General features: G+C 38.2%; 1 protein-coding gene and 1 pseudogene across 1 annotated transcript in view; one reads left to right on the top strand and one right to left on the bottom strand.

The window, feature by feature from the left end:
• Nucleotides 1-26,626, top strand: part of aay (phosphoserine phosphatase) — a 169,273-nt gene that overhangs the window by 35,750 nt on the left and 106,897 nt on the right. The window lies entirely within an intron of this gene.
• On the bottom strand, nt 8,590-9,197 carry LOC135705259 (uncharacterized; annotated as a pseudogene).

Genomic DNA, 26,626 nt, shown 5'->3' with positions numbered 1-26,626 from the left:
ACGAGTGGCTCTGTACCCGATTGTTCTTCTGTCGGCGTAGGTTCTTGTCTACGGTAATTACCAACTGTCGCCGCCAAAAGCTACTTTCTTCTCCGGTTAGGGAGAGTCTTTCGCTTACTAGATCAGACACTGTTTCTCGATTCTAGGAGCTACTTTTTTCTCCGGTTAAGGAGAGAAGTTTTCACTTCCAAGTCAAGAGTTCTTCTAGGAGCTACTTTTTTCTCCGGTTAAGGAGAGAAGTTTTCACTTCCAAGTCAAGAGTTCTTCTAGGAGCTACTTTTTTCTCCGGTTAAGGAGAGAAGTTTTCACTTCTAGGCCGAAAGTTCTTTCGGATTCAAAAAGAGAAGAATCTGGAGTAACCTACGAAACTTAATTTTATTCAACAAAATTGTACAAAGTGATCTTACGGCTACGTGTTGCATTAGCAACTTATAATTATGTAAAACTTTTACATGATTTGTCCAGGGTTTAACATATCCCTTTCAATACCGAACTTTAACCTAATTTGCCTATTCTAATAAGCTAGGATTCCGATCGCCCTTGAAAGGGTAAATTTGTGTTGTTTAGACCTTATATACTATGCCCTCTCAGATCTGGGATTTCTCAGATATCTTGTAAGTTTATTTATTTTTGTAACTCAGATCTGATATGGCTCTACAAATAAGAATGAGACATTTGTAACGTTTAAACATAATAATTATATCCTTCGTTAAGGATAAACAGAGAGGGAAAGCTAAACATAACCTAGATGCGCAAGCATGTCATGCGTGGGCGTGTTTATCCTACTTGAACGCAGAAACGTTCCTAAGTAAATACTGCAGTTAGATTATGTAAAACGAGCTCTCGCTCCTTTTGCCCTACTTTTCATTTCATATTCTTGGCCTTGGTATCAACGTCAGCTAGGGCTATGCAAACGGGATGCAACTGTGAGTATCTTATGGTTTTGGTTTGAAATTAATTGCCTCGCGGTAACACCAACGGTGCTGGAAAACACCGTAATCTATTACATTTTTACAATATAAAATCAAGTTTGAAAAAAAACTTACGACCGAAATTCGCAGTGGCTCTCCAAGAAAATCAGCTCATTGTAGAGCGGCCACTTACAATTGTACACATCGTCGCTTCCTGCTCCGGATGCCGATGTTTTATTAACCTTACGGTTTTCTTTCACGAACCGGTCCCTCACATTTTTCCATTTCTTTTTGGCCTCCGTTTCTACAAAACAAACAAAATAAATACTACATAATACAAATGAAAAACAGAGATTTCACATTTTCTTACCACTGATCTGCATCTCACGCCAAGCTTTGTCTTTTTTTCCGGAGTTCCGGAACTCTTTCGACGATTTGGCATAGATCGCGGAATGCTTTTTTATGCAGTTAATCAATTTCAAACTAAAATCTTCGACAAATACCGAATCACTCTCACAACCACTCTCAGATGGATCAATTTTTTTCACTTTGAACTTCGTTTTCGTTCTTGCCGCTGCCGCTTGTTTTGATTATTTTGAAAAAAGCACGATTTAGTACAATTCCGCTTTTGCCAGTCCACCTTCATTGTGAGCTATCTTATCAACTTGCATGCAAACAAAAATTATATTTGCCGCCGCTTGCCGTTGCCGTTCCGCTTCCGCCCCCATTGGGTTCGGCCCTTTTAAGGTTCAATTTACTTTGATGCATTTTTGAAAAATTCAAATGTAGTTTTTTTCGACGTATTATTTCAGATTGCAAAAAGCTTGCGTCATTCTACTCTTTTTGCTATTATACACAAAATGACGTGAGCTTTTTGCAATCTGCATTTGAATTTTTCGAAAATGCATCAAAGTAAATTCAATTCGTTTTGTAATATATCTGGATCAACAATAGAAAAGGGCCCATCAGCATTTGTAAGCAAACCGTTCCAAAGCCCTTTACTCACAAAACGAAGGCCACCCACGCAAACCAACACTATCATCGGATAGGGGAAACTTCTACCTATACACGATGATGGTGTTGGTTTGTGTGGGCGGCCTTCGATTTGTGAGGAATGGGCTTTGGAACGGTTTTTTTTACAAATGCTGATGGGCCCTTTTCAATTGTTGATCCAGATATGTGCTAAGATCGAGGCTTGAACATAATAACAGCGGCTTAGCGACACAGCGGCAAACGCGCAATGTACTAAAATCGCGCTAACCGCTGTACCGCTGCCACGTTACCGCATTCCTACCCACAATGCATGTGCGCACAATCTATTTATTTTTCCTCTTCCGCTGCATGCGGTACGTAAACAAACCACCTAAACGGGATTATTTTGATTGCAGTTTTGAGATTCTCCGAAATTAGTGTCTGAATTTGCATTAACTTCAAAAAATGTGGGAGCACTTTGAAGAAGTACCTTGAAGCGTGGAGAAATATCGAGAGCTGCGGAGAAGAGTTATGAATATCAGGAAAACTGTGGGAGCTTAAGGAAAGTTTCGTGAATATTAGGAAAGTCAACGCTAAGTTATTGAGAAGTTAAAAGAACTTCTGGGATAGGGAAAGATATCTTTAGGGATGTTTCAGGCGGCTGGTTCGGACTCACGCCGACAGTTCGCTCACCTGAAGACGGAACGGAATCTTCTTCACACGCTTGGTCTTGAACTCTTGGACACATTTTCTTATAAAACTGTGTAGAGGAATCAAACACAGTCAAATCACAGACAAACAGACGTAACTCTTCATTTTGCATCTTCGTTCATGAATTTAACGATTAATTTGAATATTATCAGTTCCGCGAACTACTCGCCGCAGCGCTGGCATCGGATCACTTTGACGTTTCTATACATTATATCAATATTGTTTGAGACTTGGCGAGCAAGCTTGTTTTCCGAGAGAAGCCCGAGAGATGTCGTTACTGAGGTCCTATGTTTTGAGATACTATATATTCAAGAAAAACTTTTTCAAAGAGTTACGTCTGTTTGTCTGTGGTCAAATTAACGGGGTAACAAATTTTTTATTGATCTTCAATTAACAATGGTTGTTAGGGGAATCAAAATTTTCTCCGATCTCGCTTCATGGCTTACTGATCTCCAACAAGGGAAGTCCCGACTAGCGGGAAAGTTTAAAAATCATCAAGAGAATATTCGGACAACTTCGTACATGTCAGGAAAATGCTGAAATCTTCATCGAAGATCTAGAGTAGTTTTTAGGAGAACTTCAGAGTAGCTCCGACGAGAACTTAGTTCTGAGGAGACCTTCAGAGTAGTTCTGAGGAGAATTTCTAAATAATTCTGAAAAGAGCATCAGAGTAGTTCTGAGGAGAAGTTCAAAATAATTCTGAGGAGAACTTCAGAGTAGTTCTGAGGAGAATTTCAGAGTTGTTATGATGAGAACTTCAGGGTATTTCTGTGGAGATTTTCAGAGTACTTCTGAGGAGACCTTCACAGTAGTTCTGAGGAGAACTTCAGAGTAGTTCTGAAGATAATTTCAGGGAAGTTTCGAGAACTCCAGAGAAGTTCCATTGGCCTCAGGGAATCAAATTCGGGAAAATTATGAAACTCCCCGGGAGCACCCGGAACATGTATGGCCAGTGTGGTCCTGAGTACTTGGAGTACTTGGAGTATGGTCACCAATGTTCTTATTTTTGAATTCTCATAGGGAATTCATAGGATGTAGGCTCAAGTTTCATTTCTCCAGGGGTATCCGGAACATGTTCGGATCTGGCCAACGTGGTCTTTAGTACTTAATATGGCCACCAATGATCATCATGTAATTATCATGTGATTTGATGTGTCGCATGTAGGTGTTGGTTCAATAAAAATCTGACCAGTTCCCCGGGGGTACCCGAAATATGTCCGGCTGCATGGTTCTGATTACCGTAAAACGGGGTAACATTGATAGTTTTTCAAAGTATATCCTAAATATTTTTTACTGCAATGCATGTTTTTCAAATTTTATTTTATTTTTAAACAAGTACTGAGGATCCTAGAGTTAATTCTTGAGTAATATGTTTAACGGAAATTAAAGCATTTGCAACTCTGTATGATGATTTCCCATAGTGCAACATATCACCTTCATAATGCTTCAGTATGCCTCAAACGATTAATTCTTGGTTGCTAATATAGAACTTCCATGATAAAATCGACTGCTTCATGCAGACTAAGCAGTTCTAATCATAGCATTAGAATTGTTCTGTAAACAGAAGAACTGCGAGGGATTATTAGTATCTTCTCACAAATAAAGTAATGGTTTTCTAGTAATTTCTGCATAATATTTTATTATAATTTTATTTAATTTACGCATACTATTTTTGTTGCAGTCAATTAGCATACAATACAACAGATTTATTTGTTTTCCGTGATTTGTTTCTGTCGATCTTGTTTTCCGTATCGAGTACCAATGCTATCGACGCCAGAGAGGCAGCTCCCACACCTGGACCCTACATATCGACCCATCAAACTTATGGACCGGGGACCAACGGCTTTACTTCCCTTCCGAAGGAAGGCGTGATAAGAGATTTTATGCCTCAGAAAATCCCGGTGGCGCCGACTGGGATTGACCGCAGGTCCTTTGGCGTGAGAGGCAATGGCACTTACCACTACATCACCGGCGCCGCTGTCGATATGTCGTTGAGGGTTGTAATTTAGGTTTTGGTCGGTGGTCCTGGTTGGGATTTAGGTAATATATATATGTAACTATTTAGCTTTCAGCACTACTTTGCTTCTACGAATGCACAAAGGACATTGCATTGTAGGTGGATTCTGGTTCGCAATAAGATCATACTATAGATTTTTTTTCTTATTGGGTATCAAGCTGGAGCTGCGTGACAGCTTAGTTTTCAAGACTTGACCCATTTAAATAAATTTTGCTTCTATCTTTGACAATACAGCAGAAGGACTAGCCTATGTTGGCAGCTGGAACACTGGATTCCGTGTGTATTGTTTCAAGATAGTTATGGAAAAAAAATGCTGTGACGTGTGCGCGTAGATACATCCGCATAAGTAAATCCGTTTCATACGAAATATCTAAATTTTGTAAGTTAGGAAAACCGTGCGAATTCCGAACGCCGTGCAAAACAACCGAAGCGAGAAAATAAATGTGATAGCTTAGGTTGACAAGTTGATTAATTTTGCTTTCCTCCCTAGATATTCTACTTATTTAACTATTGAGCTTTGTTTCAATTTAGTTATTTTACCGCACGTATCAATCATTTCAACATTTCGCGACCGTACCGAACAAATACTAAACTGCATAAGCTCAAAAGCGTTTGGCAAGCTCTACCGAATTGCGTATCACTTCTGCGTAAGCTCCGTAGACGTAGGCGCTTTGAATCCGACAGCCGCGAAAAGTTTAATATGCATCGATGCGTCAATACCACATAAGAGAAGATCGATTTTACAGTCACGTAGGGTTTAGTTCATAGATTAACATTGACTGCTGTTTACAAATGTAAGTACTTGCAGGGCTGGTAGCAGGTCACTTTTTAGTGACTTGGTCACTATTTTGATGCCAGTCACTAAAGAGTCACTTTTTACACCAAAAAGTCACTAAAGTTACTATGTCCCTAAAAATAGTCACTAAAGTCACTTTTTCATTACTAAAATAGAGTCAAATTTAAAAACATCAACATTTTAAATTTAGTACATGGACCTGAGACAGTCTACAGTAGTATTAACAAAATATACATATCTATTAAAAAATTGAAAATTTTAACCACGGTGACCAGTGAACCGCAAAACTTTAGAACACCAGGAAAACTATTGGAAAATGCCTTCAATTTCGATTAAAAATCGGAGAAAATATACCTTCTTTCCCAGAAAATAAATTGTAAACCTTTAAAACTTTCCAGAGGTATTTGTCTGTGGTAGATTTTCAAAAGTCTTTCAAGGATGATTAAGAACTTAAAAAAATCCAAAGGTAATTTTAAGAGAATTTTAAAGGATTCTAGGGATGACACCAAGATATATCAGAGAAGAATACCAAAGTACAGACTACGAAATCTCATGTAAAATTAAGTGCTCTGAGGACCGATTTCTTCATCTCCGCTTAAATCTTAAGCCAGATTTACCTATATAGTTTGGTTATAATTCCATTATAATTGAGAGTGCATTTTAACAAGAGTTCTGAGAAGAATTCTATGATGATTGGATGAGGATTCTAGGTCAAATTCTAATAAGAATTGAGGGGGTTAGAAGGAAAGGGGTGTAAGTGACTTTAATCAATTCTCTTTATTGACTTTCTCTTTTGATAGTCACAGCTTTATAAACAGATGTTGCGCTATTTCTATTTATTTTGCAGCTGAATTATTAACGAAGTAACTTACATCCCGTTCCTTCTAACCCCCTTAATTCAAAATTAGTTCTGAAATTCCAAGAGAATTCCAATAGAATCGAATTTTGAAGGTTCAATCTCAAATGAATTCTGAGAAGAGTTTCAAAGTTCGGTCGGATTCTTGTTTTGAAAATTCTAAGGACGATGGGAATTCTAAAGAGAATACGAATTGAATTTCCAATTAAATGCATGGTCCAAGAAGGACCATGGCGCAGGACCATATATGAAATTTCTGAGGTTAATTGCATAGAAATTCTAAGGAGTATTTGAAATGGATTTATCGAGCCTTCAGGGAGTTCCTAGAAGAATCAATAAAAAATCGAAAATGGTCTACTTTAACTAATTATGTGTTATTATTTCATGAGTGAATTTAACAATTTACATAGGTGAAAAAGGGAATTACTATTTGATAGTCATCATGTATAACTTAAGCAAAAGTAAATTATTCAAATCACTTCAAATGCTCTTCACATGAGATTACGTTGTGAGATTCGATTAAATTAGAGGAATTTATGAAAATTTATTTTAATTTCCATGAAATAATTTTTTTTTTTTCAATGTCAAACCGTATTTGGATTTCTAAGTTACCATATAAATAGTTTGTTATTTAGTATTAACAAGTCACTATTTGGTTACTAAAGTCACTACTATTATATCGCATCAGCACTACCAGCTCTGTACTTGAACACTAAGAAATAAGTTACTCAAATGCTTTAACCGCATATATTAGAGACTTCGCGTATTGAGAGAATAATATAGTAATCGAGTACAATGAACTCAGGGGAAAACAATACCTACAAAAGATTAAAAGTTATTAATTGTCACATACCTCTAATTTTACTTATTTCCTCTCCTTGTTAATCTGCTTAATGCTATTGGTCTGCTTGCGTTTTATTATTGATGTTCAAGACTAAATTCGAAGATTTCTTCTGCAACTTTAAAGGTTAGTTGCTTCCCTAAGCGGACCCCCCGTATCCTAATTATTTTGTTAATCTACTTAATGTTATTAGCAGTGGCGTTTCCTTAACCTCAATCTACCTGTGCACCAACTCTCAAAACATAAACAATTATAAAAAAATTGCAATGGATAGATATCGAGTAAACTAGAAGATTAAGTGTATTTTTCATGAAGAGTTTTGAGTGTGTTGGTTTATTTCCTTTAAATTCCGTTATAATTGCTTATCTTTTGACAGATACGCGTATTTCGTCTACTACTTGCAGACTTCCTCAGTGCCAAGTACTCAACACCACTGAAGAATCCATCTTTTATCTACGAGGTAAATACTAATTTTTTTTTCCTTTATTTACAAGGCTTTCAGCCATTGGCTGGTTCGCCTTGGGGTAAATACTAATCAATAGGTACTAAACATCAGCAGGTATCCACTGCCATGTCACAATTTACCTAATCAGGTACCGAAATTTAGTATCCATCAGGTACGATGTGTGGTTTTAGGTAGCTTGCTAAAAAATCTCGAGTATCCGTTTCCTTAATCTCTATTAAGCAATGTTGATGGATTATGTTTAAATATTTCTAAACTTTCTGCTATGTCTAGTTTCCAAGACGAAGAAACACTCGGCAGGATATTATATCGAAATACGCGTATCTGTCAAAATATAAGCAATTATTACGGAATTTAAAAGAAATAAACCAACACACTCAAAGCTCTTCATAAAGGGATTCCGTTAAGAAGTTCGACAAATTTTAAAGATCGATCGTGGCTTCCAAGCTTTCAGAACCTAATAGGTACATATCACTAAAGAAATCCATCGTAGGTTTAAGCAAAGACATAGTGTTTCTTAAGAAATGCCGAAAATTAAATCTAACACCTATCAGTCATAAGATTGATTGATTGATTTCTTTATTAAAGAGACTTTCAGCCGTAGGCTGGTTCGTCTCTGAAAAATAATATATGAAAATACAGTTGATTCAAAATCATTTTTTTTTTCACTTTCTTCCTAGCTGCTTATTTTTGCTCCTCGTCTGGAACTGACAATTTGTCTTCTTTTTCTTCCATCGAATTTTCATTTCCTGCTGATTCATCATTCTGGCAACCCTGGTTCGTAATATATTGTTTCGCATTGTTGTGTTTTTGTTTCGTTGACAGCCTTCGTTTGTTGGTCACGGTTAGAAATTCATCCGATTCACTATCCGTCGATTCTTGTGCGCTATTGTTTCCATCAGAGTGTTGGTGCTGGGTGTTTTTGCTGGTTTCGCCTATTGTAGATTGGGTTTGATTGGTATCGAGTAATGTTTGTTCGCTATTTTCATCGTTTGTGACCTTTTCTGCGTCTGTAGGGTCTTTTACAGTAATGCGTGATGTATAGAGCTATTACACTTTTGTCGGGGATGAGCCTTTTGGCCACAGAACTTACAGGTTTTTGCTTGATTGCGATATGTAATCAATGTTGTCTCACCGTCGATCGTTAGATAGGAAGGGATGAGTTGTTTGAGCTTCATCTGTACTACACGTACTCCATTGTAGATGCCGGGAAAATAATTCTTCCACATTTCTCTGCTGATGGAAAGAATAGTACCGTACGGTCGCATACTTTCTAAAATCACCGTGTTAGGTGTTTTCGGAGGGAGATCATGGATTCTCACGTTAACGGCTTCGTCTTCCACGAACACGGGAATTTTGTAAGCTTTTTTCTCGCACTGCATAGTGTGTGGTAGATGGTGTGATGCAAAGTAGCGCTTGGCTGTTGCTGCTCGACGTAGACACAGTTTCTAACATTGTGAAACTGGATGTTTAAGGTGTCCGCTATGTCCAGTTTCAACTCACCGTACATGAATTTCTGTACGGCAGATGCATCTGGTCGCTTCGGCAGCACACTAAAGTCTACTACCAAGGTGTTCTCACGTTTAGCACCCATCTGATAGAAAACTCATTAGCTTGTAACCTGATAACGAGACGGATAAAAGAAACACTTCTTTCACGCTCGGGGCTTAGCTGTCAACTGACAGTCATAAGATTAGGGTTAAGACATCAACTCCCTTAAAAGTAGTTCGTAAGATAGAGTCAGAATTTATAAAAGCGAGCGGGGGAGGTAGCTCATCGATTCTTCCGGTTCGCCTCCTAGCATCGTGCTATAAGGTACCAGGCGATAACCAGGGTAGTTGATCGATAGCTCGATGACGTCATTTCGTTGGCGTCTGCAATGGGAAATTCTCATAGCAGGCGTTGACGATGGGACGTTGTCGAGTTGTTGAATAGCAACTATCGTGGTAACTCACCGATTACCTGTCGATCTGCCAAATTTGGAAAGACGTCTGCATTGAATTGTCTCATATAATAATATTCCGCCCACTATATCACAAGAAATTGCGAGTAGCTGAGTGGAATGGAGATAAGTTAAGCATTGGGTACAGGACCAAGTCTCCCCTGGGTGGTGCCAAAAGATGAGCACAATAGAATCATCAAGTTGCCATAAGGCACGGAATGAGACTATTGCATGGCTGGGTAGTCAAAGTCGTCCATTCGTTAGTCATTTTAGGTGGATTAGAACAGGTTTAGGTTTAGGGTGGGCGTTGGTCAGATTTGGATTTTTCAGATATAATCCTAAATAGGACCTAGATTATTTAATACACTAGTAACCTCAACTTCTGTCACAATATTTCATTGTGACTAATCAACACTCAATGGGTAAAATATCAAATTTGCGGTAAATTTGAAAAAAAAAAGGTAACTTGGAGTGTAGAGCGCACTGCCCACTGGACGATGCTGAAGCCTGACCAATATATATAGATACATTCATACCATTGGCATTTTGTATTTGAGATAAGACAGAGACAGGATGCGGAGGGCCCGCTTAGAGGGAGCGTAACCCATGTTATGGCTTCCATTTATTAAATAGTTCAGATAGGCTGGAAATGATAGGTTCATGTTGAGAAAATGTACCATATGCTGCCCGTTCACTGATCAAAATTAAATTAGATCCAAATCGTCAGGCCCTGCCCTGTAATAATTTTGACGATGATTTGTCAAGTTTCATTTTGCATTTGCATATAACTGTAAGTTTCGGTTTGCTTTTGTAATTGTAAGATAGATAGTTTGGCTCAATTGAAACATTGAGTTGTATAAACTTGACGAATCATACCTCTAAAATAGTAGTAGTTACAGTGCCGCATTATCTAACAACCACTGCCTGCAACTAATGTTGGAGGGGTCAGCAGGGCTGATTACGGATCAAAACTAACATAACTCTAACACTGAAATGATCCCGAAACTAACGCTCATTCATTGCACTTTGAGTCATAAAGTAGTTTTATTTATTTTCCTACTAATCTATCTACACACTTAGTTTTTTTCTATCGAGCTCGGCTTTGTGGGTTTCGGCGGGAAGGGGGTTTCGCTGAGATCTCGGCGGGAGTGACATTTGATTGCCGAGTCTCGGATAATGCCTTTTCTAATAATCTGCCTACGTTTCTTTTATTTGTTATCTACTTCATCCCTTTTTTATTTGTCTGCTCTTCTTTCCTCTTCTCTCTTTTTGTTTTGTTTGTTTACATATAACTAATACTAATACCTCTTTGTTTTCTCTCTAATTTGTCTACTATGTCCCACCATCACGATGAGAGATGAGCTACCGTACATGGTACACGCTCATATACACTCCCAAAATAGTATGCCGCAAGTAAGTATATCACAGAGGCAACTAAAGATCCAGAAACAAAAACCGATAACGCTGAACGGCAGATTGGTTTACAGTGGTCGACCAGGGTGTGTGCTGATAAATTACAAAATTACAATTACATCATTATTTCATACATAAGCTTGAATACGTTGATCGATATTACATTTTTTTTTTGCTGTGCACTACACCACCGGAGCCAGCAAAGTTCAACAATCCATCGTTGCTTATGCCTTTGTTGTCGTTTGGAACCAGTTTTGCGAGGTAGGCGACGATTGTGCGTATTTCTCGCGTAACTTTTGAAAAGGGCCTAGCCTGAACAATACGTAAAGAGCAAATTGAAACATTGTACGTCGCGTGAAAGTGGAACTTAATGAAGGCCTAAGTACTTTTTCGTAGTTTTTAGTTTTCGGATTTGAAAGATCGTCGGTTACAGTGGCCTGCTTACTGAGCAGAAAAACGCGGTCCCAGGGATACAAAAATTTGAGCAACGGTATTATGTGATATGAGGGGCTCGGTGGCCTTAGAGCAACCGTTTTTGCTTACTGAGCAGAACATCATGAGTCTAATCTCAGGCCCATCCACATTCAAGATTCGTCAATCGTTTTATTTGTTAATATGACTACATGGTAATAACAGCATCTCGGTGATTAAAAAGGTGCTCGTCTGCCTAGTGGCAAACGTTTTTGCTTACTGAGCAGAAGACCGTGGGTTTAGTCCCAAGCTCCTTCGCGTTATATGATCGTTAGGACATCAATTCAGCTTATCGTTTACCAAAACGAACCCTGCTGCAAACCCAACCCTCTTATCCAACATCCCAGTGATTCCTCGTGGAAGTGCAGAGGTGTTCTCGACTTCCATCAAAGCGAGTGTCATGTCAACGCAATCCTTCCCATTCCTTTCTTGACCTGTGTTCGGGCGCGGCCGGCGCTGGTATTGCCTAATTTAAGATCACCAGTTTTTACACATTGAGGATGATTGCTAGTCCCAAGCATCGCCTATTGGTTCTCTGTGTAATTACAGCTGATCTGGCAATAACAGAGTAGCAACCGTGGGCGGTCAATCAAGCTCAAGCTCAAGCTCAAGCTAGAGTCAGAATTTATAAAAGCGAGCATTCAGAGTCTCCACTCAAACTTGGAAACAAAGTCGTTGGAATGTTATTCTCTGAATTTGAAATTGGCCAAAAAATTCACTATTGAATTTCCACTGTTTTTGACTAAAGTAAAAGTATTGGAGGACTGCGAAGAAAAAAGGAAAAGAAAGTTACATAACAACAAACTGAGGTCACTACAATACTATTTGAATTACACAACACCAGAACAGAGAGACCAGAAATCACACAGTTCAGTTAACACAGCTGTGGTTCATTCCGTCGAAGGTTTTGTGGTAAATCGCTCGACGCAGCAGTTTTCAGAAGAACAATTGACACTTCTCAACAAGGGATTAGCGCATATCCAACCCCTCAAAACCTGACGTGGAAGAGGCCATCGTTCACATGGAGACTGCAATCACTCACACACTTCCTATTCAATTACACGAGACTGCCAGGAATATTATTTCAGAGACAATACAAAACGGAAAGGGACATTCACTTAGTAAAACCGAAAAAGGTAATGCAGTAGTGATTTTGGACAAAGAGGACTATGACAATCGGATGACGGAAAAAAAATACTAATGACCCATACAGACAGTTGATGATTGACCCCCTCCCATCTATGGTAAAACATGTGGATAAAACGTTGAAAGTTGAAATACGCGTATCTGTCAAAAGATAAGCAATTATAACGGAATTTAAAGGAAATATGATTGATTGATTTATCTTTATTAGGGAGGCTTTCAGCCTGGGGCTGGTTCGCCTTTTAAAGGAAATAAACCAACACACTCAAAGCTCTTCAAAAAGGGATTCCGTTAAGAGGTTCGACAAATTTTAAAGATTGTATTTTTCAACCGATTCGAGCATGAATAAGGCATTTAATCTGGGTTAGAAAGTTGGTGCACAGGTAAAGAGTGAGATAACGGAACGCCACTGGTTATTAGACTTTCTGAATTTTCGTATTTATGTTCATTTGATAATTATGATATCTCATTAGTCTAATTTAATAAATAATTGAAATCTATAATTCACCTAATCAATCATAACTCATGCTTTATTAAGTACCTGCACTTGTGCTTGTAATCTAAAATTAAACGTGTTTCAAGTACTCTAGACTTTGACCAATATTTATTATAACTTAGTTCGACCAGGTGATACCTTCAAGTGCAAACACGAGCAACAAGGTGCAAAAACTAGCCAAGGGGAGGGCTAATATCTCAAAATCATTTCGTATTAACTCTTCGGGCACCACACTGAAAATGGAGTCGACATTTTTTTCAAAATGATGTGTCTCAGTCGCTATTCATCCGTTTTCAAATGTTTTAATACCGTTGGACAGATCACATCCTAATATTTTCATTAACTAGTTATTCACACTCCCTGATTGTGTCATAGCTTCATAAAATCAGGATTGCCAAATTATAACAAAATTTTCGGAAGGTCATTATTCATTCTGTAGGGCAATTAAAAATGTGTGCATGGTGCATTCTATTAGATACTTTTATAGGCTTTCAGGAAAAAATATAAAAGGACAAACCGATCAACTTCAACTTGCTGAAACGACATGTCTATCGACTCGACAAAAACGGAAAAACCAAAAGATTGATTAACTATCAAACTCGTCATTGTATGCTATGCTCAATCAAACCATCAAAAAGGAAAATTAATACCCTTTCCAACAAGATAACAACATCAAAAATACATGAAAATTTACCGAAGATATTACAAAAATAGTGAAAAGTGTTATTTAGGTGTGGTAGTCGAAGAGTTAAAATCATTTAAATGCAACGGAACGCAAACGTATACATTGTACAAGATACAATTGTTCTAATGTCAATCAAATTTCAGCTGGCTCTATTGTACTGACACGAACTGTATCAGCCTAAAACATTGTTGTATCCATGCATTGCTCATCGCAGCACCGCACTGTCTAGACGTGATAGGTGAGCAGCAAATCATAAACGAATTGACAAAATCAACGAATCTCTGATAGCATCATGGGGTGCATCGTGGGTGGTAAATCGAACATCAAGAATGTCATAAATTGGTGACAGTCGTTCTTCAAAAAAGCTTGTGAAACCTGGATACAAAACACTTAATTAGAAAGACGGTCGGAAGATTGAGGCTTGAATGTTCGCTATCTGAACGTCGCGACTCGTCGAGATAATAAATTCTACGACTTTTATGTAGTAAACACGAAAAAGCGACACACTACAAATCCCCCTTCTATTCATCACGTTTTAAACTATATGACACATGAGCCCAATTGACAATGCCGATGATAATACTTCGTACAGACCCAAATGTACCTATCTTCACAAGTGCTCACTCGTTGGGTTTCGTCTGTAGATTGGGCTTTGTTATCTCCCGATACAACCCATCAAACAATGCATGCCATACCCACATTCTCAGGTCGTGCCCACACGAATGGTTGTCACGTGAAAATTATCTGTCATCGTCGTCATCTACAAAGTTGCTCGCGTCAATGAAGATGTGGGATGCAAATAATGACGGGGACTTGGCTGCTTATCAATACTACCACTGCTGCAGTCTCAGTCTGTATATCGACACGAGAGCTATTTATGATACCGGAGGATCAAAAACTCACCGGAATTGCATTACGATGATTCTGAGGCAGGTTTTATGGCCAAGTTAAATATTAACTTGCGGACACTACTATATTGATGGGGGAGGTGTATCCATATAAAGTGCAATCATTTTAAGCCTTCTTTGATAAAGTCGCCTGCCAAGAGCACGCGAGAACCATCACGATCATAAATCAATAATTGTCACATGTCTGCAATACAGGCGCTAGCGCTGTTTACGCGAGCAAAGAATCAAATTGTAGGAGATAGGCAGATACGGACGGTTAGAAATAAATTTGGCTGGTTGGTGAGGTTTATCTCGAGCTGGGAATGATTGATTTATTGGGAATTACAGATCTGCCAGAGATACGTTACCTTTGGAGCTTCGTGTTGAAGAATTTATGGATTTCACAACCGACTGAAGTACTCTCCCGGAATGGGATGAACAGTCGTCCTTTTGTTTCTGATCTCGTGTTGATGACGACACGCATGCGTGATAGAATTCGTATTTCCATGTAAGCGTTGCTATATCCGAGCATTAAGCTGGTAGAGTGTCTGGTATGCGTACGTTATCATGTGCTCGTGACAGTCTAGAGCAGGCCTTGACACCATCGGTTGTTCGTCGCTTCCTGTGATTGTTACAAGTTGTAAAAGATATGATGACTTTGGCATATTGATTAGACACAATGTCCGGCGTAAATTGTTGATCATGGACATTTTGGTTCAGACACCAAAATAAATCGCCTGACATATTTTGGGTTTGGAGCTGTTGAGATCGTTAATACCGTCACTTCATCCCCTGTAGAGTTGCAACGAATATTTTCCGTGCATCAGTTTTAAGGTGATACTCTAAGGAAGCTTTAGCGTGAAACTTCAAAGGCACAAATGTCAGCCTCCAAAAGACATGCAAATTTGAAATTGCTACTCTCTGTTTGTAGTAGCACAGCAAACAAGGAGTAGGGTAGAGAACTACTTCGGCCTAATCGCCCATTTTGGGCCTATCGAGCAGAAAACTTCAAATAAATCCATGATTTCAGAGTTAACAAATCAATTATGCGTTTGGTACGATTCTTTAATTAATAAGCTACGGAACGAAGTCAATGAGAACGCGTGATATGAAAGTTTGCACCCATTATTCCCAAAAACAAAAGAAGCGCTCCGACCGAATCGATTTTTATCTTCATCCGATAGGCCGAAGCGAATTCATTGGCGTTTCAATGGCGTTTCAATGCGTTAGGCCGAGTTTAGAATCCGTAGGCCGAGTTTGGCGTCAAGAAGCAGTGCTAGACTTTTGACAATATCTCAACGATTGGTTTCTCTTTATCAAATCTGACGGTACATGCGGAAAGGTAAATAAATTTGGAAGCCATCAGTAATAATAACATTCCATTTTGTGCTAAACTGCACTAGATTAGGAAAGACTAAATGCGGGTTGTGCTTAATAGGCCGGAAATTAGGTAGTTGACCCTAGCAATTTCAAATTTGTGTGTTTTGTGGAGGCTGACATTTGTGCCTTTGAAGTTTCACGCTTCCTTAGAGTATCACCTTAAGCCATTAACCAAATCCATAGAGCTGTGATTTGTAAATGTTATGAAATTTGAAACTTTCAAACTTGGTTTCGACAACTACTTCTTTAGGTCTGAATTTCTTTGAAAGCTCTTAGTTTTTTTTATCAAATAATTATGCGGTTAAAACTGTCACCACAAAACTGAAAAAGTTGATCCAATCGAGCAAAGCAGTGCATTTTGATGGTTCGATTGGAGCAACTTTTGGCAATATGGGGCAGCAAGTACGGGAACATACTTTTGTATTTCTCTGTACAGAATCTTACAAAAACGCAACGCAACAGCTATAATGTATAGTTTGACAGTGAGATTTAATTATGAGTCAAAAAGCACTCAATTGAGCTCACTGAAAAAAAAATCTGTTGTTAAAATTTCAACAAAAGTTATAATAAAATAATTTTAATCTCCTTTCATAATCGAAATCTGTGTTCAGATAAGGATTCAGCTACCTTACATTTAGTAAAATATAATTCCGCTGAACACAGCACTAGAAGAAATGTTGATGGTGAACGGATCTTGAGGGACAGTTCAAAGTTTGTGCATGTTTAATCATTTTCACAAAATTGCACTGGTAAAAGTAGTACAGTTTTTCCCGTTTTTGGCAACACGAATCTATCGGCTATTTCTTTCCTCTGATTTGATCAGTGCTTTCTGAATAGATTTTCATACTCATCTTATCATGTCTGACGCCTGAATAATGCTAGTAAATCTACAAATGCAATTTATAGTTCGATGGCCCTCCCCATGGACATGGAGGTTGACGGTACTGAAGCAAAGGGTTATGTTTAATTTCTTTATATTTGCAACGATGATGATTCCCTATAGTGACACATATCACCTTCTTAATGCTTCAGCATGCCTCAAACGATTAATTCTTGGTTGTTAATAGAACTTCCTTGATGAAATCGGCTGCTTCATGCAGACTGAGCAATTCTGATTATAGTATCATATTTGTTCTGTATACAGAGGAACTGGGAGGGCTTATTAGAAACTTCTCACCAATAAAATAATGATCTTCTAGTTAATTTAGCATATAATTTTATTAATATTTTATTTTATTTAAGCATATTATTTTTGATACAGTCAATTTGCATTAGCATATGATACAAGAGATTTAATATTACTTGCTCGTTTTTGCGTAAAATAATCAATAACCTTTGAAAGTTTTTTCAAGTTTTTTTTTGTGATCTGAAAATTTACCCAGTTTGGTTAGAAGTTTCGAAGCTAACGCATGTCCACAGGCCTAATAGAAAGATAGGCAGAAAAAGTGTATCATGAAGAATGGTTGCATGCAGGGTTGCTTCCACTCACTTGCTATAGATTAATGATTTTCGGAGTTTTGAATTCGTTAGATGTTGTAATGGAGATTTGTGCTCTTGGATGCGGGAGGAGATTGGAGGGCGGGTGTTTGACGCATAGAGCCTGTCAATTTCGCTTTCAGAGTGTCACAGTCGGCGGTTTTATGATTCGTGAGCGCTCGCGATTCGTAGAATCGTTGATTGTGACTGCAAGTGGATTTGACGGGTTTTGTGTTTCGGACGCTTGCTTTTTGGCCTCTTCTTGTGTCTAACAAGTGCAGAGTATCATTATAGCATCTAATTGTTTTGAGATTCCTAGTTGCGTGAAATATATTTGTGAAAATATCTTTTTTGAGATTTTAGTTGTCACGTTTTGTTTGTAGTTTATGTTTTATTTCTTTCATGTAATTATCGTAAATAATAGTTATTCAATAATAGATAGTTCATCCATATATTCGTACCTTGACGCGAAGCGCTGTGGATTATGAGATGCTCGATGACCCTGGAGGGATCGATTTTGCTTACTGAGCAGAAAATCATGGACTTAACTCCAAGCTCTTCCACAGCACAATAAATCGCCACCATCATTTGTATATTTGATATTGAACATTAACCTCGGAAACTATTTGCATATCAAGCGAAAACGTAGTCCTGTATTGTCGCGAAGCGTTATGGTTCTGAGATACTCGATGACCCTGGAGGGATCGTTTTTGCTTACTGAGCAGAAAATCATGGGTTTAATCCCAAGCTCTCTTAAAATTCATGATCACTAAACAAAATGAATATGTTCTTTCGATAGCCGGCTATCGAGAGATTAAATAAACAACAAATAAACAAAACATTGCATCGCCAACTTGAGGTGAATCCTAACCGAATACCCTATCCAACCCTCCAACTCCGTAGCACTTATGAGGGTGTCGCTAAGTCGGTGGCCTCTCGTTAAGTAAGTACTACATCAACATTTCCGTCCCTATCCCTAGTTATGGTAAAGATGGGCGTGGCCGGGAATAGCGGCAGTCATGCTTCTGTTAATCTTGTTTAGATTGGAACCAATGTTTACTCCCCAGCATTATTCCTGAAAGTAATCTAACTGAGAATTTCAGAAGAGACGTGAGTGTCGCTAGTATCCAATCTACGAAGTATATCATAACAACGCTAACGCTAACGCTAACGCTAACGCTAAATGCAATTTATAGTTCGATGCATTGTATTTAAAACAACTCAATGAAATTCTGCTCGTATTCTCTCATAAGATTATAATGAACAAGTTTTGAGCATGGTATGAGAATGGTTGTTCGCTGCTGCTACTCCGATATTACCAGATTAGCTGTAATTACACAGAGAACCAAAAGATGATGCTAGATATCATCTTCAATGTTTAAAAACTGACTTATAACTAACCTTATAATGGAGCATTTCCACATCAAATAGCAACAAACAAATTTCTGGCTCGACCTTCTCCGATTTGTATGAATTTGTGTTTAGTTGATTTTCGGCCAATAATTCACATTTGAGCTGAAATTCGGCCATTTTAAATCTCTCAAAAACAGTTCAAAATAGCGTAGTTGATATTTTTCAACAAATCATAACTTCCAATCAAAATAACGTCTGAAACAAAGTTGTAGGAAGTAATAATTCCTTTTCAGAAAAAAATATACACGATAATTTTTTTGAGATATTTTGAATGAAAAATCCAAAACTGCTTAAGTCTTAAATAACAGAAAATCACCCTCTTCAATAGTTTTCAAATATTTTTTTGACGTAGGACTACGTCTTTGATTTCTATATGGGGGTACACTTTGTGAAAACCGAAAATGGAACATGTAACAAATTAAGAAAGATTTTGAACGTTAATAACTCAGCTGCCCCTGGTCCAATTTCAATAATTTTATCACCAATCGATCAGAAATATGGCTACGCATCGATAAAAATGCTTTTCACGAGTTCAATCGCTTGAAGTCCCTCCTTTTTTACATATTATGCACAAACGATACTTTCCGCCCGCCCCATTCATATAATTCGGAAGGAAATCCTGTGAGGGGTGAATTGAATACACTTTAATACCAAAATACACAAAATTTAAAAATTCATAAATAACAAAAAAATCAAAATACACCTTTTAGAGTCGGGTAGATGAATCAAAAATACTCAAGTTGACAGTCCCTTGGATTCTCTTCATCAATTTTCTCTTTGAAATAAATACTACAAATTTGATACGCTTACAAATTAAAAACGGAAAGAGTTAAGATAATTGATGATTGATCAATTAAGAGAACTAAATGTTCACATTTGTTCCGTCCACTAGCGGTCCTACGTCAAGCTTCCGTTCATGGCCCTAGGCACAGACCCTTCTACTTTTTTTTATTGAAAAAGGCTATCTTCTGTGAAACTTTCAAGTTGTACACATAAAAATTGACAAAAACTAAAGAAGTACAACTTTTGAAACATTTTATTTTATTTTTATTTTCATAGTTGGAGATGCAACAAAAAAAAGTGGACATTTTATACGAATAATGATGAGATGAAAGCATCGAGTTGATAGAGTACGGCAGAGTGAAAGTTGTAATTGTGTGATTTTCAAAATTGCATCGACCCTCTTTAATTTGAACCAAACTTGGTGGAATAACTTCTTGTGGACCAACATTGAAAAATCCAAAGTCTTAATCCAATCGGTCTACCCCTCGCCACTGAAGACCACTCCATTTTGTTTGCCGATTTATAATAAACACCAGTTTTCAATGTTATATATCTCTGCAACCAGTATAGATACAGACGGCATTGGGTACCGTTTTAGTGAGGATTTTGGAAGTATTTGATTTTTTCTCGAGTGTTGCCAACTTTACGATTTTTGCATTTGAAAATTTAAAATGCAATTTTTTTTCAATATCTGATGATGCCAAAATGTTTAACAGAGTTTTTGTTTATATAAGAATAATCTATCAACAAAACAGCATTTTCCATTTAGGAGGTATTGAATTTGCTCACGCCGAACGTGAACCGCGGTATTTTTTTCTTTATTTAGGAGATTTTCAGTCGCATGCTGGTTCATCTCCAATTAAATCGCATTTTGTTAATAATATTTTGCCCCCCATGGGCACCCCCGTGCCCATAGTGCAGAAAAGATTCTCGTTCTTACTCTCCAACTTGGCTCTATGCAGGGGCCTGGCTGGCGGCCATGTTTTTTATGCTTTTATCTGCTCTTGTCTTTCTGCTTACAACACGATTTTGCGTCCCTTTCGTTCATGTATACGTCAGGTGGACCGTATTCAAATAAGGCCCGCGATCTTGCCTACTGTCAAACGTATAGGAATGATATTCTCGCGTCACCTTTCAAATAGACCAATCTACATTGATCGATTCTCTTCATCGACTTTCTCCTTAGTTAATAACTCGGCTCCTATAACATGGTCAGCTGTTCTTATTGTCCAATACGCTTAGTAATACTTTCTTTTAACAGGCTATATAGAAGAAAAAAAACTAGCACGCAATATGAATGCAGCAAAGCTATTAACGAAAGAGAGAGTCGATGAAGTGAATCGATCAATGTAGATTGGTCTATTTGAAAAGTGCCGCGAGATATGAGGTTGCCAGTCTCCTGGCTATATGCAGCACACAGCTGATCGACGTCCATATGATGAGAAACAATAGTTTCATCGTCTGGCACATTTCCACGCTTCTCACAAGCAGATCAAACCGGCCGTATAGGCACATACAGGGTAGAACGTACTGTGCTTTCTATAGCCTGAAAATAGATGTACCCCTCACATGCCTACCCCACTTCCACCGCAACAGCAGCAGCAGTAGCAATAGAACAGTTCGATAGTTGAAGGCCCAAGCAAACGGTCCATCGTCTACACAGATGGACTCTGTGCAGACCGCGCGCGCTCGCTCGCCTCGTTGGTACCCCTTGCCCACAGATCGGGAATAAGTGTAGTATAATATTATAGCAATTGTAAATATTGTCAAATAAATATGGACTATTTTTGTATTGTGAAGTTTGTTGTGTATTTTCGTATTAATGATTACTGCCAGTGGTGGTACGAGTACTGGAGTTTAACGTTTTTTCCTTAACATTTGATTCTTTGTGTAATGACCACAGAGAAGACACACAAACACAAACTGGCAAGCGGAAAAATGTCATAACATTTCTAAACTGTTTTCTGCATGCGACAGAAAATTTTCGCACAATGAAGCAGACAAGACCAGCGGCGCCGCGTGCAACAAAAATTTATGTCATGTAGAATTTGGCTGATTTCTGACTAATTATAGCATTTATTTGAGGTTTATTGCATGGAATTATAAGATAAGAATGAATACTAACCACTCATAAGCATAAATGTAAAAATTATGCGTAAATAAGGGAGTTCAAAATTTACTGTCATACGCAAGCTTGCAGCTAAAATGTAATGCATGAGCATGAGCATGAGCATGATTGACCGCCCACGGTTGCTACTCTGTTATTGCCAGATCAGCTGTAATTACACAGAGAACCAATAGACGATGCTTGGGACTAACAATCATCCTCAATGTGTAAAAACTGGTGATCTTAAATTAGGCAATACCAGCGCCGGCCGCGCCCGAACACAGGTCAAGAAAGGAATGGGAAGGATTGCGTTGACATGACACTCGCTTTGATGGAAGTCGAGAACACCTCTGCACTTCCACGAGGAATCACTGGGATGTTGGATAAGAGGGTTGGGTTTGCAGCAGGGTTCGTTTTGGTAAACGATAAGCTGAATTGATGTCCTAACGATCATATAACGCGAAGGAGCTTGGGACTAAACCCACGGTCTTCTGCTCAGTAAGCAAAAACGTTTGCCACTGGCAGACGAGCACCTTTATAATCACCGAGTTGCTGTTATTACCATGTAGTCATATTAACAAAGAAAACGATTGACGAATCTTGAATGTGGATGGGCCTGAGATTAGACTCATGATGTTCTGCTCAGTAAGCAAAAACGGTTGCTCTAAGGCCACCGAGCCCCTCATATCACATAATACCGTTGCTCAAATTTTTGTATCCATTCAAACCCGGAACCAACGACAACAACGAGTTTCGCAAAAAAAAAACGATACACAAGCGATTTTACTATAACTCTCTTTGATATGTAAGGACCTGGGACCGCGTTTTTCTGCTCAGTAAGCAGGCCACTGTAACCGACGATCTTTCAAATCCGAAAACTAAAAACTACGAAAAAGTACTTAGGCCTTCATTAAGTTCCACTTTCACGCGACGTACAATGTTTCAATTTGCTCTTTACGTATTGTTCAGGCTAGGCCCTTTTCAAAAGTTACGCGAGAAATACGCACAATCGTCGCCTACCTCGCAAAACTGGTTCCAAACGACAACAAAGGCATAAGCAACGATGGATTGTTGAACTTTGCTGGCTCCGGTGGTGTAGTGCACAGCAAAAAAAAAATGTAATATCGATCAACGTAATTCAAGCTTATGTATGAAATAATGATGTAATTGTAATTTTGTAATTTATCAGCACACACCCTGGTCGACCACTGTAAACCAATCTGCCGTTCAGCGTTATCGGTTTTTGTTTCTGGATCTTTAGTTGCCTCTGTGATATACTTACTTGCGGCATACTATTTTGGGAGTGTATATGAGCGTGTACCATGTACGGTAGCTCATCTCTCATCGTGATGGTGGGACATAGTAGACAAATTAGAGAGAAAACAAGGAGGTATTAGTATTAGTTATATGTAAACAAACAAAACAAAAGTTAGATAATGCGGCACTGTAACTACTACTATTTTAGAGGTATGATTCGTCAAGTTTAACTCAATGTTTCAATTGAGGCAAACTATCTATCTTACAATTACAAAAGCAAACCTAAACTTACAATTATATGCAAATGCAAAATGAAACTTGACAAATCATCGTCAATCCCCTTATTCCAGGACAGGGCCTGTCGATTTGAATCTAATTTTGATCAGTGAACAGGCACCATATGGTATATTTTCTCACCATGAACCTATCATTTCCAGCATATCTGAACTATTTAACAAATGGAAGCCATAACATGGGTTACTCTCCCCCTAAGCGTAATGTAATTTCAATAAACTGTTTGAAAAATAATACGCTACGACATTTTTCCTATTCTCTATCTCCGCCGTTTGCTTATAATGTAGAAATACACGACCGCCCGTGTGCTGGCTGTTTTGTTTTGCTCTGGACAATGGTTTTGCAAAAAATGTACTGTTGCCACCTCTGATTACTGCAGTTTCGGCCAGTCTATACCGGCGTCAACAGAATATTTTATTTTTTTCCGCCTACTCCGAAATGCTTCGATATATAAAATTGAAAATGACGAATTCTGTAGCTTTAAGTCCAATAGATTCTTATTTTGGATGTTTAGATTATTTGTGATCCAAAACATTCGAGAGCTATTGTAACTGATAACATCAAGAGATGTATTCGAAAAATCGGTACAAAAGTTGTACAATGCTCTTTTTGATATATCATAACAAAGCCACGCCGCACCACTGATCATCATTTTCAACTCTTAACACTGCGCTGGAATCGCTTGATCAGTCACGAATTACTAAAACCAAGATTAACCGTTCGAAGAAGTATCCCGTAGAGAAGTATTCCAAAGCTACAAAAACTTTAAAAACTTAATTTGATGCGGTTCTCAGCAAAGAATGCATTTCTCAAGAAACAAATTCCGGAAGCGGACAATATGAAGCAGCTGGAGATGAGATGATAAGGCAACTGAAAGAACAGTTTCGGATTTGTGAGAAAGGAAATGACAAAATTCAAATGTGAACCGTGAAGTTTGCGCAAAATTCAGTGTAAATTAAATTGATCTAGAGCAGATTTTGATACTAATCATTTGTGATTGATAATCCACAACCGAGTTTGAGTGCTCTGAGCGATTAGTGCGGAACATGAAAAAATGCGTTGAGGAGAAAGGTATTCTTTGTTCACCAAAATCCAAAAAAAAAACACCATACTCTTTCAGAAGACGTCATTCTTGCACGAAGGAGAACATCTTGTTGTGACAGACTGTACAGCGTACAAGGGGTTCACTACAATAACCTGCAGGCCACCGTCCACCCATTTTCCGCATATTTCTTGGAGCGAGGAAAGGTTGATCTTCGACGTCCTTGAGCATAGCACAGCTATCTTTCACGCTTCCCGGAGGCAATTTGTAGAGTTTCTGAAATGTTGGCTCCTTAAATCAAGAGAGTTAAAGAAATCTCTTAAATAAAGGTCTAAAAGATTATCCTAAAATCCACAAAAAATTAAATCTGTTCCAGTTCGTAATTGGACGCTTCTTTTTACTTACTGTAGCGCCTCTAGTTGTCGTATCAAGAAACTATTGACAGCGTTTTGATCCGGATGTTTTGGTTATTTAGTAGTGTTCATCCGGATGCATATACTTGTTCAAACGTTATCGAAGATGGAACGTGACAGACGTGAAAAAAATCTGCACACTCACATTTTGATGGACGATGAAACTTACGTAAAAATGGACTTTCCCGGACCAAACATTTTAGTATGCTAAACGCAAGGAGGATGCTCCGGATAAATTCAAATTTGTCTTTGCAGATAAATTTGCTCGCGAGCTGATGATTTGACAAGGCATCTGCAGTTGCGGAAAGAAAACAAAGGTTTTCATCACTGGAGCGAGTATGAATGGACAACTTTACAAGGAGGAGTGTCTCCAGAACATAATTTTGCCGTTCATTCAATCACACGAAGGTCGCGTAAAGTTCTGGTCTGACTTAGCTAGCTGCCATTACAGCCGTGATGTCATAGAATGGAATAATGTCGATTTTATTGAGAAAAGTATCAATCCAAAAAATTGTCCAAATTTTCGTCCCATTGAAAAATTTTGGGCAATTATCAAGGGAAAATTGAAGAAATGTGGCAAAACAATCAAAACACCATCTGATTTGGAGAAGTGGTGGAAAAGGATGGTAGATGGATGAGGTTGAAAGTACTACTGAGTAAGACATGAAGAGAGGTATTCCGCGAAAAGTTCAAAAATTCATCCGAATAGCTGACGAATTTTTGTTGTATTTTTCCCGTAAAGCTAAATAAAAATCCTACAAAATGATACCTTTAGTGTTTTTGTACTTGTGCGGCCAAATTCTAAATGGAACAGACTTTATTTACTTTTCTGATGGTGCTGGTTAACAGTATAAAAACAGATTCAATGTGATAAACTTGCTCTTCCATGAAGAAGACTTCAGGATTCCAGCTGTGTGACACTATTTTGCAACGGCACACGGTCAAGACCCAAGCGACGGATTAGGTGGTACCTTGAAAAGGTTGGCGACAAGAGCCAGTCTGCAGGACACAACTATACAAACGCCAAAATAATTGTACGGCACTTTCAAATTGTAATCTGAATGTCCAATTTGTGATATCAGAGCAATGCAGTGAAGAAAAGAAGTATTTAGAAAGCAGATTCGGTTTGACACGATCCATTCCTTGAATTCGGGATGCATTCAGCAACTCCTACAACCGACAGAACGGTTTTTATGAAAACCATTTGGTACCATGAATTTTGTTTCAAAACAATGTTGTCTTAAAAATTCAATACATCCCAAATGACAACTATCGTTTTCTTTCGATAAGTGAGTCATATGTAAAATAGTCTGCTGTTCATTTGGGCGTCGTTGAAATTCTAAAAAAATTGGGGCATTTTGGGAAATTTTCATTTAATGTTTTCAACTGCAAAAAACGCATTTAATACCCCTCATCAGCTCTCCTCAACGGGGCTTTGTAAAGGGGATGAACAATCCGATTTGTACGTTCCTCAAAATTTTCCTTTGCTCGCTTTCTACTTTCTATGTACAATTTTCACACTGCCTTACTATAACGGAACTATCAACTCTATACTTTCATCTCTTTTTATATTTGACGTTAAGCATCTCCATTTATGTAAATCGTTAACTTCACAAATGAACTTATAATGATTAGCTAAAAAAAACCGCACATGCTGACCTTTCCGGGATGGTGAAATTGGGGATCAGCCAACTGAATCGACCCTGGAATTTGCCAATCCGTGATGTTGATCGGCTTTAACGGGAGCTCAGAAGTAAGTCGCTCAAGAATAATGCACGGCACTACATTCCGATAGTCTGAGCAACGTGAAGTGAATGTAACCACTGCTCCTTTATTCGCGTTCCCAGAAGTATTAGT

This window comes from Ochlerotatus camptorhynchus, unplaced genomic scaffold (genome assembly GCF_037179485.1).
Source record: "Ochlerotatus camptorhynchus isolate MF236.1 unplaced genomic scaffold, CSIRO-AGI_Acam_v1.1 ptg000265l, whole genome shotgun sequence".
NCBI lineage: Eukaryota > Metazoa > Arthropoda > Insecta > Diptera > Culicidae > Ochlerotatus > Ochlerotatus camptorhynchus.
This window is presented reverse-complemented; position numbering and strand designations above follow the sequence as displayed.